At 43.1% G+C, this 10,012-nt stretch overlaps 1 protein-coding gene across 1 annotated transcript in view; it reads left to right on the plus strand.

Annotated features, from left to right (window-relative positions):
• Positions 1-10,012, plus strand: part of LOC310783989 (myelin basic protein-like) — a 99,989-nt gene that overhangs the window by 88,970 nt on the left and 1,007 nt on the right. The gene's annotated exons all lie outside the window — the stretch shown is intronic.

Here is a 10,012-nt window from a genome sequence, read left to right on the forward strand (position 1 = left end):
TGCGATTATCGATTCTGGAATAAAAGATTGATCCAAAAAATCGTGACATTAAAAATCGCGATACTTAGGTGAATCGATTTTTTCCCCCACCCCTAGGCGATATCCCCTATTAGCGCTTGCGCACCTGTTTGCGCGTGCCTTAATGCAGGCAAGATAACAGTCCCCCTTGTGCATTTGTCCAGGTTTCTGCTGAGTTTTGCTGCCCCGCTCAGCAGCAAAAAAAAGCATCCCCACCTCACGGGAGCATACTTGTAATGATTTATACAGAAATGTAACTGTTTAAAAGTGATATCATTGTCTGGTAGACGTGACCTCCCTGATGCCTAAGTTACAACAGCCCTGAAATATGTTGGGGATGCAATTCTCGGCGGGGATGCGCAAACGTTCACGGCACGTGTCGCAAGCGCAAATTAGAGCCGTGCCAAAATCATCTGCGCCCCAAAATGCCTGCGCAAACGGGATTTGGGGGGTCTTAACTACCAGAATTATTCACGGGTGTGGCCAGGCAATGCTGGGCATTACGTCAATCAAAACCAATCAGATTCCCGTCTCGCAATGGCTGTTTGCGCGAGGCATGCAATATGCTGTAATTCTTTCCATGCGTAATAGAGTGTACTCACTCGTGCGAGGACAGAGAGAGCTTATTGACAGATCGTCTGTGGTGCCAACGACCCTCCGGGTTATGAAGGTAAATAGCCTATGTCCATTGTCCAACAAGTTTTCTCAATTAATTTCCCTCTTTGCGATGTGATAAAAGTTTCGCAGTGAGTTATAGTTGATTGCCTCACTGAATTATCTGCTAATACCCAATTTTAGCAGCATAGTTTGATGGCAAGGCTGTGCTTAATGACATATCCAAAAGGAATTTTACTTGCACTGCGCTGCGCTGCACGGAGATTATGGTGCACAACCCAGCGCAGTGAGGTATTTGCGCCTAAGAGGTCCTTTTCAAAGCTCTTAGCGCACAGTAATTGTGCGCTGCTGACGATAGGATAATGCCATCTATCCCCACATTTTAGCGCTGAAACGCCTGCTTTGGCATGTGACAGCCTATGCCCAGTACAATTATCACAGGCATACACTTGTGTCCGCCCCCAATTTGCATTGCGCACGGCGTTAAGTGAGCACAAACGCTAAATTAGCGCTTTTGGGAAGATAGGGCCCAACAACTCCTACATTATAGACCCATAACTTTATTTAATGTCGATCAAAGTTTGCTCAGGGGTATCCAACAAACCAGCTTAAAAAGATCATTCCTTGTATCATTAATCTCAACCAGACAGGTTATATTACAGACTTGGCAGATAATGTAACGTATAATAGAATATGCCAAGAAGACAGACACAGATGGTAATCTTCAGACCCAGAGGAAGAGTTTGATAAGACTTTCCTGGACTTTAAATTCTTGAAACGTTGAGATTTGTTATACAAATACTTTTATTAAATGGTTAGAGGCCATGTGTAAGATATTCAAAGCTCACGTATTAGTGAATGGGACATTAGCAGTCAAAATGGGGAACATGACCCCCTGTGACCTCTTATCGTCACATGACCCCCTGTCACCTCTTATCGTCACATGACCCCCTGTCACCTCTTATCGTCACATGACCCCCTGTCACCTCTTATCGTCACATGACCCCCTGTCACCTCTTATCGTCACATGACCCCCTGTCACCTCTTATCGTCACACTATGCATTGAATGTTTTCAAGGAACATGCCAACATCTTTGGGAGATTCTAGGCATCTCACGCGCTCGATTCCTAAGCTCGCCCGCTGCGCGGGCTCGCCCGCCCTACAGCTCAACCGCTGGGCGGGCTCACTTGCTCACATGACATCACTGATAACTGATGACATATCACTGATACTGAACTATAGCCTCAGCCTTAGAGCATTCAGTCTTAGGGTAATTAGGGCAATGAATCTGCCCTAATAAAAAATAAAAAAATAAATCCGTAATCCTGCTAACAGACAAACAAACGGACAGACGGCACCGAAGACACAACATCCTTGGTGGAGGTAACGATGCTAACAGATCGCATTAACACCATTCGCATGAATATTAACTTGTTTCTTATTCTCGTTTCGGACATTGCTTCTGTACATTCATACTACAGTGTAACACGTACTTTCATATGGGATGGTGGCAACCCCCATTGTAAACTGAAGTTGCTGATGATACAAAGTACAGGATGAGAACCTGGATGAACAATGATTCTCAGTTGAGTTATGTGAAGACAAAGGTTTCATTCAAATGTTAGCTTTTTGTTTTGTGAAGTAAAAAATGACAGGAAGAAAGGAGAATATCTGGGTTCCAAACACATTGAATGTTTGTGTGAAAAGCAGGTGTATTTTACAAGTAGAAATGAAATAGTTCTCAGAGAAATGGAGAACTTCAGAAAAACTACGACTTACGTTCACTTCGTAAGATATCTCAAAGTTAGAAGTTATTTGTCCAAAAATGAATTGATCTCAGAGACAGTAAAGGATCGTCGTCCACTTCTAAAGTTTCTATGGAGACATTATGACCATTCACATGTAGACAATTCAAGGACACTGTAATAAAAAGAGGAGTTTAAAGCAAGTGAAGGATGGGAGGTAGAGCTTAATGTACTATAAATATAGCAGGCTTATGGATATAGGCTTATGGAAGAAATAAGTTTGGCGGTTCATAAAATGATAGCACACATTTGGAGAGAGTATACTTAGAGAAGATATAGACGTGCCATTTTACGCTTCAGCAAATTCGATTTGGCTCATCTGTGTCTTGTGCTGGTGGGAGAGTGGTGAAAATGAAGCAGACTAGTCACATGGTATGGTACCGTATGTTAAGGTTATACTGTATGAGGAGGGTATTCAGAAGGAAATGGAACACATTCAAATGGCTTTACAAATGAAATCAGACTTCATATAACTAAATTATGAATAAATAAAACTATATTCTGAGCAGTTAATTATAAAATGAGGGATAACTTGCACTCGTTTGAAGACAAATGGGCCAAATGGATAGCCTAGTAAACCAGCCCGTCACGTGAACTCACATTTCATTTGGTTCTGCGTGATGGTCTGACCCCAAGGCCTGGGAGGGTGTTAAGCCGAAGCTGCAAAGCGGAAGAGCCAATCAGCGACTGCACTGTGATTGACAGCGCAAGTTGGCCAATCAGGAACGCCACTAGCACTAGCACTGCACTAACAAAACAGTAATGGCCGCCTCCCTGCCTGTCCACCTCGAGGAGTAATGTCAGCGTTTGTCTAGTTTAAACAGCCATAAAGTGCAGTTATTGCAGAAATAGACTCAATAACAACAATTAAACAAGTACAGGAGTATCGCCGCAACTCAGAGTTTCTCAGCGGAGAACATGTTTTTGCCATTCTCTCGAGTGGATTTGGGTTTGACTGGATCCGACGCTCATTGGCTGAAGGAGTTGTCTGTCAAGGCAACTACGCCCGCCCATGCTCCCGCCCCTGCTAAGGACTGGGTGAAGAGTTGGGGCCAGACCGTCACGCAGAACCAAATGAAATGTGAGGTCACGTGACGGGCTGGTTTACCAGGCTCCCAAATGGATGAAAGAGCAGCTAACCCTGAATAATGTCATTAGTCATTAGTACGTTTAGCCTTTTTATATCATTATTCTGGCTCATTAGTTTTAATCTAGTTTCATCTTGCTTGCAGCATGTATATATGGCTCCTCTAACAACCAAGCGAATCCAGCGATGGTCACTTTTGAATGAATGAATGGCTATAACTGTTGCCATTATAAACAGCATAGCCTGCAGAATATGTCTTTTTCAATGTCCTGATGCTCACTCAGTAATTGGACATGAATATATTTTCAGTTTCTATCATAACCTGACAACTTTCACTACTTTCATTGCACTACTTTTCAGTACATGGTGGTGATGCATGTAGATTGGCAGCTGCAGCTGGCCGGTGAAGAGCTAGCAGGGAAATGCTAAAGTAGTGGCCACGGTAGCATCAAAACTGTGGGTGAAAAGCATGACTTTAGATCATTTGCATTTACATCTTTTTACTACAGAGGTGGAAAGTAAGTAATTATAATTACTCTCGTTACTGTAATTGAGTAGCTTTTTGTGTACTTTTTTAGTGATTTTTAAAGGAGCAAAAGCTTCTGCACACCTACTGTAAATTACAGGTGCGTCAGAGGAGAGAAAACCCGACTGGATCAAAAGAAAATAACTCCCGCACACTGGGCTCTATCGTCCCACCGGCCTTATTAGCGCTTAGCGCCAGGTGCAGCTCATATTAGTGGGCGTGGACCGGCGCACTGCCTATTCTCGTGTCAGCGCTACATGCGGCCTTAAGCATTATAACCACGCCTTTTAAGCGTACAATTATTCACAACTGTGCTCATTGGTGAACTGCAGTTACTCAATAACATTCTTCCTTTCGAAGCTCCGATCCACTGATCCAGTCCGCGGGTTGCGGCTTTATGCTGTCATCTCTGCCAATTTGGATATCTCAGCACATCACAGATCATAGCCTGAATAAAACGATTCTACCTACAGCCAGGCAAATACAGATCTGTTCAGCAGGGCTGATGCGGTTTGGAGAGAAAAGATTCACTCGCAAAAACAAATCACCACATAAACGCAGGCATGCACCGTTTTCTTGTTTTTGCTACATGGTGATATTGTTGCTTGGGGTTGGAATAATTTTTCTTTTGAATACAAATGCTTGTCAGAGTTTTGTAGCCACGTTTCTTCCCGACATTTTGGTGTGCTGTATGTCTCCCTGCCTGCTTCCTAAGCTGCTGTAGAGAGTCATTTGTGAGAGATGACAAGGGCTCAGCCCGCCGGCGGGCCCGCTCGGGGGGAAGAGGTTAAGTCAATTTTGTTTGAAGTAATGTACTTTATTACATTTTAAATAGCTTCTGTTCAGAGTAAAATAATTCCAACGTTCCCCCAAGTTTTCTATGAACTGCAGACCAGAAACTGTCCAATTGGCCCTCGCTAACTGCCAGTGTTGCCAACTTTTTTCAAAGGAAAGTAGCTATTGGCTGCTCAGAAAGTCGCTAGAAGTCGCCAGATGAGCCCATATGCTAATTTGCATATCAAAATTATAATCTACAGTCACCACTCGCAACGGAGGGAGGGGGGCTACGCTGTGTGTGGAGGGAGGGGGGCTACGCTGTGTGTGGAGGGAGGGGGGCTACGCTGTGTATGGGAAGCGCTGTGATCATTAGACCTCTCTAGATGACAAGCAAATAAGCAAACCGGCATCAGCCGTACCAAGTGCTTTGGAATTCAACACTTTGCCTGAAGGTGAACAACGGTCAGTCCGACAGTAACAAGAATATGTTGGCATTTAATCACAGTTGATGGAGATGGATGAGTTAGAAAACACTTCTAGAACAAATACAATTGCAACCCCAACGAATTTGGTTGAAGTTGAGGATGAACTTGAAGAAAATGAGTTACATTTACATTTTTTATTCGCTTCTTACTTTTTACTTTTACTCAAGTAGATTGTTAACACAGCCATTTACTTAACAGTACTATAGTTCTAATTGAGTAGATTGTTTTTGTACCCTTTCCAAAATTCCACCCCCTGCTGTGTGATTACAGAGCAAGCAATCGAAATGCATTGGAAAAGACCTGCTTTGGGTGCTTTTGGGGTTGGTTTTTGCAGTGTACCAGATAGCCAGACCCAGGCAAGAGACACCTAATAGCTCTGTAGTGAAGCAGCTCATGAGGTTTTGGTCAGAATTGACTGGTATGATGGAAGAAGATGAGAAAATAGGCTAAAGGTCAAAAATGGCTCAAAGTCAATATCAAGTATATCTGTCTCTCTGGCTCTTTTGCTCTTTCCTTACAGTAGTTTGATTCACAAAGTTATTTGGCACTGTGATCTTTTCTTCTGGAAACGTAACCGAAATCAAGAAAAATTGCTGACATTTACCGATCAGGGGAGTGGCAGGTAAATATCATCAGTCCCTTAGTCTGCCTTAAAGGTAAATGACCAATATGACAGATGGAGAACCTTTTTGAATGTCTGCCTTTGCCACCAACCTTGTCTCACTAAAGGCCTAGTAATAATTTTAGCAATGACCTGTTGTGTGACAAATAGTGTCTCTCTAAAGAGCTTCACCCTCAAGGAAAGCAGGCTAGTCTTGCCCCACAAACAAAATCATATTTTCATCTACTTTTCATTTACTTTTGATGCATGACTTGCTAGTCCTAGCAGAAGGGAATGAGGTTGAGAACTCATACAATCGACCAAACATTCAGAGATGATCAGGGATGTTGATTTTACTGTAACAGACACGTCTTTTTTTCGCTCTTTTTTTTTTTACCAGCAATGCGATCGCTAAAACCCTACCTAGCATATTGAAGAAGCATGGCGAAAACAACTTTCTCTGGACCCAGAAAGACTTGTCGCTGCTTGGGTCCCGAATCAGATAAGTGTCCCCATGCATTGAGTTGAAAACCCATACTTATAGGAGTTATTTTAGTGACACTGGCCCCTTTGTTCCTCAGGAATAACTATGCAGCTCTGACAATCGGCCACTGTTCACCCAATATTAGCATGCAGATTCCCTGGTGTAGTGCTACACCATTTCTGCCAATACAGTGTGTATATTGTTTTGGAGGCAGGAATGCACTGGATGCCCTGTGCTGTGGGAGCCGGCTAGCATAACGGTTAGTGTGCTAGTGGAGTGTTACAAGAGGGGCTGTATTTCCATCTGGAACATGTAATATATTGTTCACATTGTTGATCTGAAAAATGTACCATGATATAAGTTGTAGATTTAATCTAATACACTTAGATGACCAATAAAGATGCGTGATTGGCACATTCTTTAAAATGTGTTCATGTACTTTAAAGAAGAAGGGACACCTGCACACTGTCTCCACTTGCTCAAAAAGGATTTCTTTTTTCTTTTTCGGTTACATGACCTTTTTCAAGTATGATATATAGAATTATATATAGTATATAATATACTCTGTATTAAAAGTGTGTGGGTTTCATCTGTGTCTACTCCGCCTATGCACCTGCCAAGACCTTTCCGGTGCGAAAGAGACTTTTGATATAAAATGTATTCATGCTGTATTGTGAGCGCATCATAATGAATCAAGAAATGAACACATTTTGCACGGATGTGTTGTGCAAGCACTGCATTCCAGACAAATCAAGCTGAGGTTTGTGACGAGCACTGCTACACATTGACTATTGTTTTGACACATGAAAGCAGAAGGCAGTAGCAATGATTAGGGACTCCATTAACGATTCTCACTTTTGGGTGTCCGGGTAGTGTAGCGGTAGATTCCTTTCCTACCAACACGAGGGTCACAGGTTTGTGCTTCGGGATTACCTCTGGCTTGGTCGGGCGTCCATACAGACACGATTGGCTGTGTCTGCGGGTAGGAAGCCGGATTAGGGGTATGTGTCCTGGTCGCTGCACTAGCGCCTCCTCTGGTCGGTCGGGGCGCCTGTTCAGGGCGGAAGGGAACTGGTGGGAATGGTGTGATCGTCCCACGTGCTACGTCCTGCCGGTGAAGCTCTCCGCTGTCAGCTGAAAAGAAGCAGCTGGCAACTGCGCATGTGTCGGAGGAAGCATGGTGCTAGTCTACGGCTCTCCCCAGATCGGCAGAGGGTGGAGCAGCGACCGGGTCAGCAGGGGGAAATTGGCCAAGTACAATTGGGGAGAAAAATTTGGGAACAATCAAGGGGGGGGGGAGTAATGCAAAGAAATCCCACTTTTTCTCCCAGCTTCCTCCAATGTGTCTGTAGCGTGTTCAGCAGGTAAGGTCTATTAGAGTTCAGAGTGTCTGTAGCTTGTTCAGCAGGTAAAGTCTATTAGAGTTAAGAGTGTCTGTAGCGTGTTCAGCAGGTAAGGTCTATTACAGTTCAGATGTCTGTAGCTTGTTCAGCAGGTAAGGTCTATTACAGTTCAGATGTCTGTAGTGTGTTCAGCAGGTAAGGTCTATTAGAGTTAAGAGTGTCTGTAGCGTGTTCAGCAGGTAAAGTCTATTAGAGTTAAGAGTGTCTGTAGCGTGTTCAGCAGGTAAGGTCTATTACAGTTCAGATGTCTGTAGCTTGTTCAGCAGGTAAGGTCTATTACAGTTCAGATGTCTGTAGTGTGTTCAGCAGGTAAGGTCTATTACAGTTCAGATGTCTGTAGTGTGTTCAGCAGGTAAGGTCTATTACAGTTCAGATGTCTGTAGTGTGTTCAGCAGGTAAGGTCTATTACAGTTCAGAGTGTCTGTAGCGTGTTCAGCAGGTAAAGTCTATTAGAGTTCAGAGTGTCTGTAGCGTGTTCAGCAGGTAAGGTCTATTACAGTTCAGATGTCTGTAGCGTGTTCAGCAGGTAAGGTCTATTACAGTTCAGATGCCTTACATTACATTACATTACATTACAGTACAATGTAATGTAATGTAATGTGTTCAGCAGGTAAGGTCAAAATTACAGTTCAGATGTCTGTAGCGTGTTCAGCATGTAAGGTATATTACAGTTCAGATGTCTGTAGCGTGTTCAGCATGTAAGGTATATTACAGTTCAGATGTCTGTAGTGTGTTCAGCAGGTAAAGTCTATTACAGTTTAGATGTCTGTAGCTTGTTCAGCAGGTAAGGTCTATTACAGTTCAGATGTCTGTAGTGTGTTCAGCAGGTAAGGTCTATTACAGTTCAGATGTCTGTAGCTTGTTCAGCAGGTAAGGTCTATTACAGTTCAGAGTGTCTGTAGCTTGTTCAGCAGGTAAGGTATATTACAGTTCAGATGTCTGTAGCAGGTTCAGCAGGTAAGGTCTATTACAGTTCAGATGTCTGTAGCTTGTTCAGCAGGTAAGGTCTATTACAGTTCAGATGTCTGTAGCGTGTTCAGCAGGTAAGGTCTATTACAGTTCAGATGTCTGTAGCAGGTTCAGCAGGTAAGGTATATTACAGTTCAGATGTCTGTAGTGTGTTCAGCAGGTAAGGTCTATTACAGTTCAGAGTGTCTGTAGCTTGTTCAGCAGGTAAGGTCTATTACAGTTCAGAGTGTCTGTAGCTTGTTCAGCAGGTAAGGTCTATTACAGTTCAGATGTCTGTAGCTTGTTCAGCAGGTAAGGTCTATTACAGTTCAGATGTCTGTAGCTTGTTCAGCAGGTCAGGTATATTACAGTTCAGATGTCTGTAGCGTGTTCAGCAGGTAAGGTCTATTACAGTTCAGAGTGTCTGTAGCTTGTTCAGCAGGTAAGGTCTATTACAGTTCAGATGTCTGTAGCTTGTTCAGCAGGTAAGGTCTATTACAGTTCAGATGTCTGTAGCTTGTTCAGCAGGTAAGGTATATTACAGTTCAGAGTGTCTGTAGTGTGTTCAGCAGGTAAGGTCTATTACAGTTCAGAGTGTCTGTAGTGTGTTCAGCAGGTAAGGTCTATTACAGTTCAGATGTCTGTAGCTTGTTCAGCAGGTAAGGTATATTACAGTTCAGATGTCTGTAGTGTGTTCAGCAGGTAAGGTCTATTACAGTTCAGAGTGTCTGTAGTGTGTTCAGCAGGTAAGGTCTATTACAGTTCAGATGTCTGTAGTGTGTTCAGCAGGTAAGGTATATTACAGTTCAGATGTCTGTAGTGTGTTCAGCAGGTAAGGTCTATTACAGTTCAGAGTGTCTGTAGTGTGTTCAGCAGGTAAGGTATATTACAGTTCAGATGTCTGTAGTGTGTTCAGCAGGTAAGGTCTATTACAGTTCAGATGTCTGTAGTGTGTTCAGCAGGTAAGGTCTATTACAGTTCAGAGTGTCTGTAGTGTGTTCAGCAGGTAAGGTCTATTACAGTTCAGATGTCTGTAGTGTGTTCAGCAGGTAAGGTATATTACAGTTCAGATGTCTGTAGTGTGTTCAGCAGGTAAGGTCTATTACAGTTCAGAGTGTCTGTAGTGTGTTCAGCAGGTAAGGTCTATTACAGTTCAGATGTCTGTAGTGTGTTCAGCAGGTAAGGTCTATTACAGTTCAGATGTCTGTAGTGTGTTCAGCAGGTAAGGTATATTACAGTTCAGATGTCTGTAGTGTGTTCAG

This window comes from Poromitra crassiceps, assembly GCF_964638095.1.
Source record: "Poromitra crassiceps genome assembly, chromosome: 1".
NCBI classification, from domain to species: Eukaryota; Metazoa; Chordata; class Actinopteri; order Beryciformes; family Melamphaidae; genus Poromitra; species Poromitra crassiceps.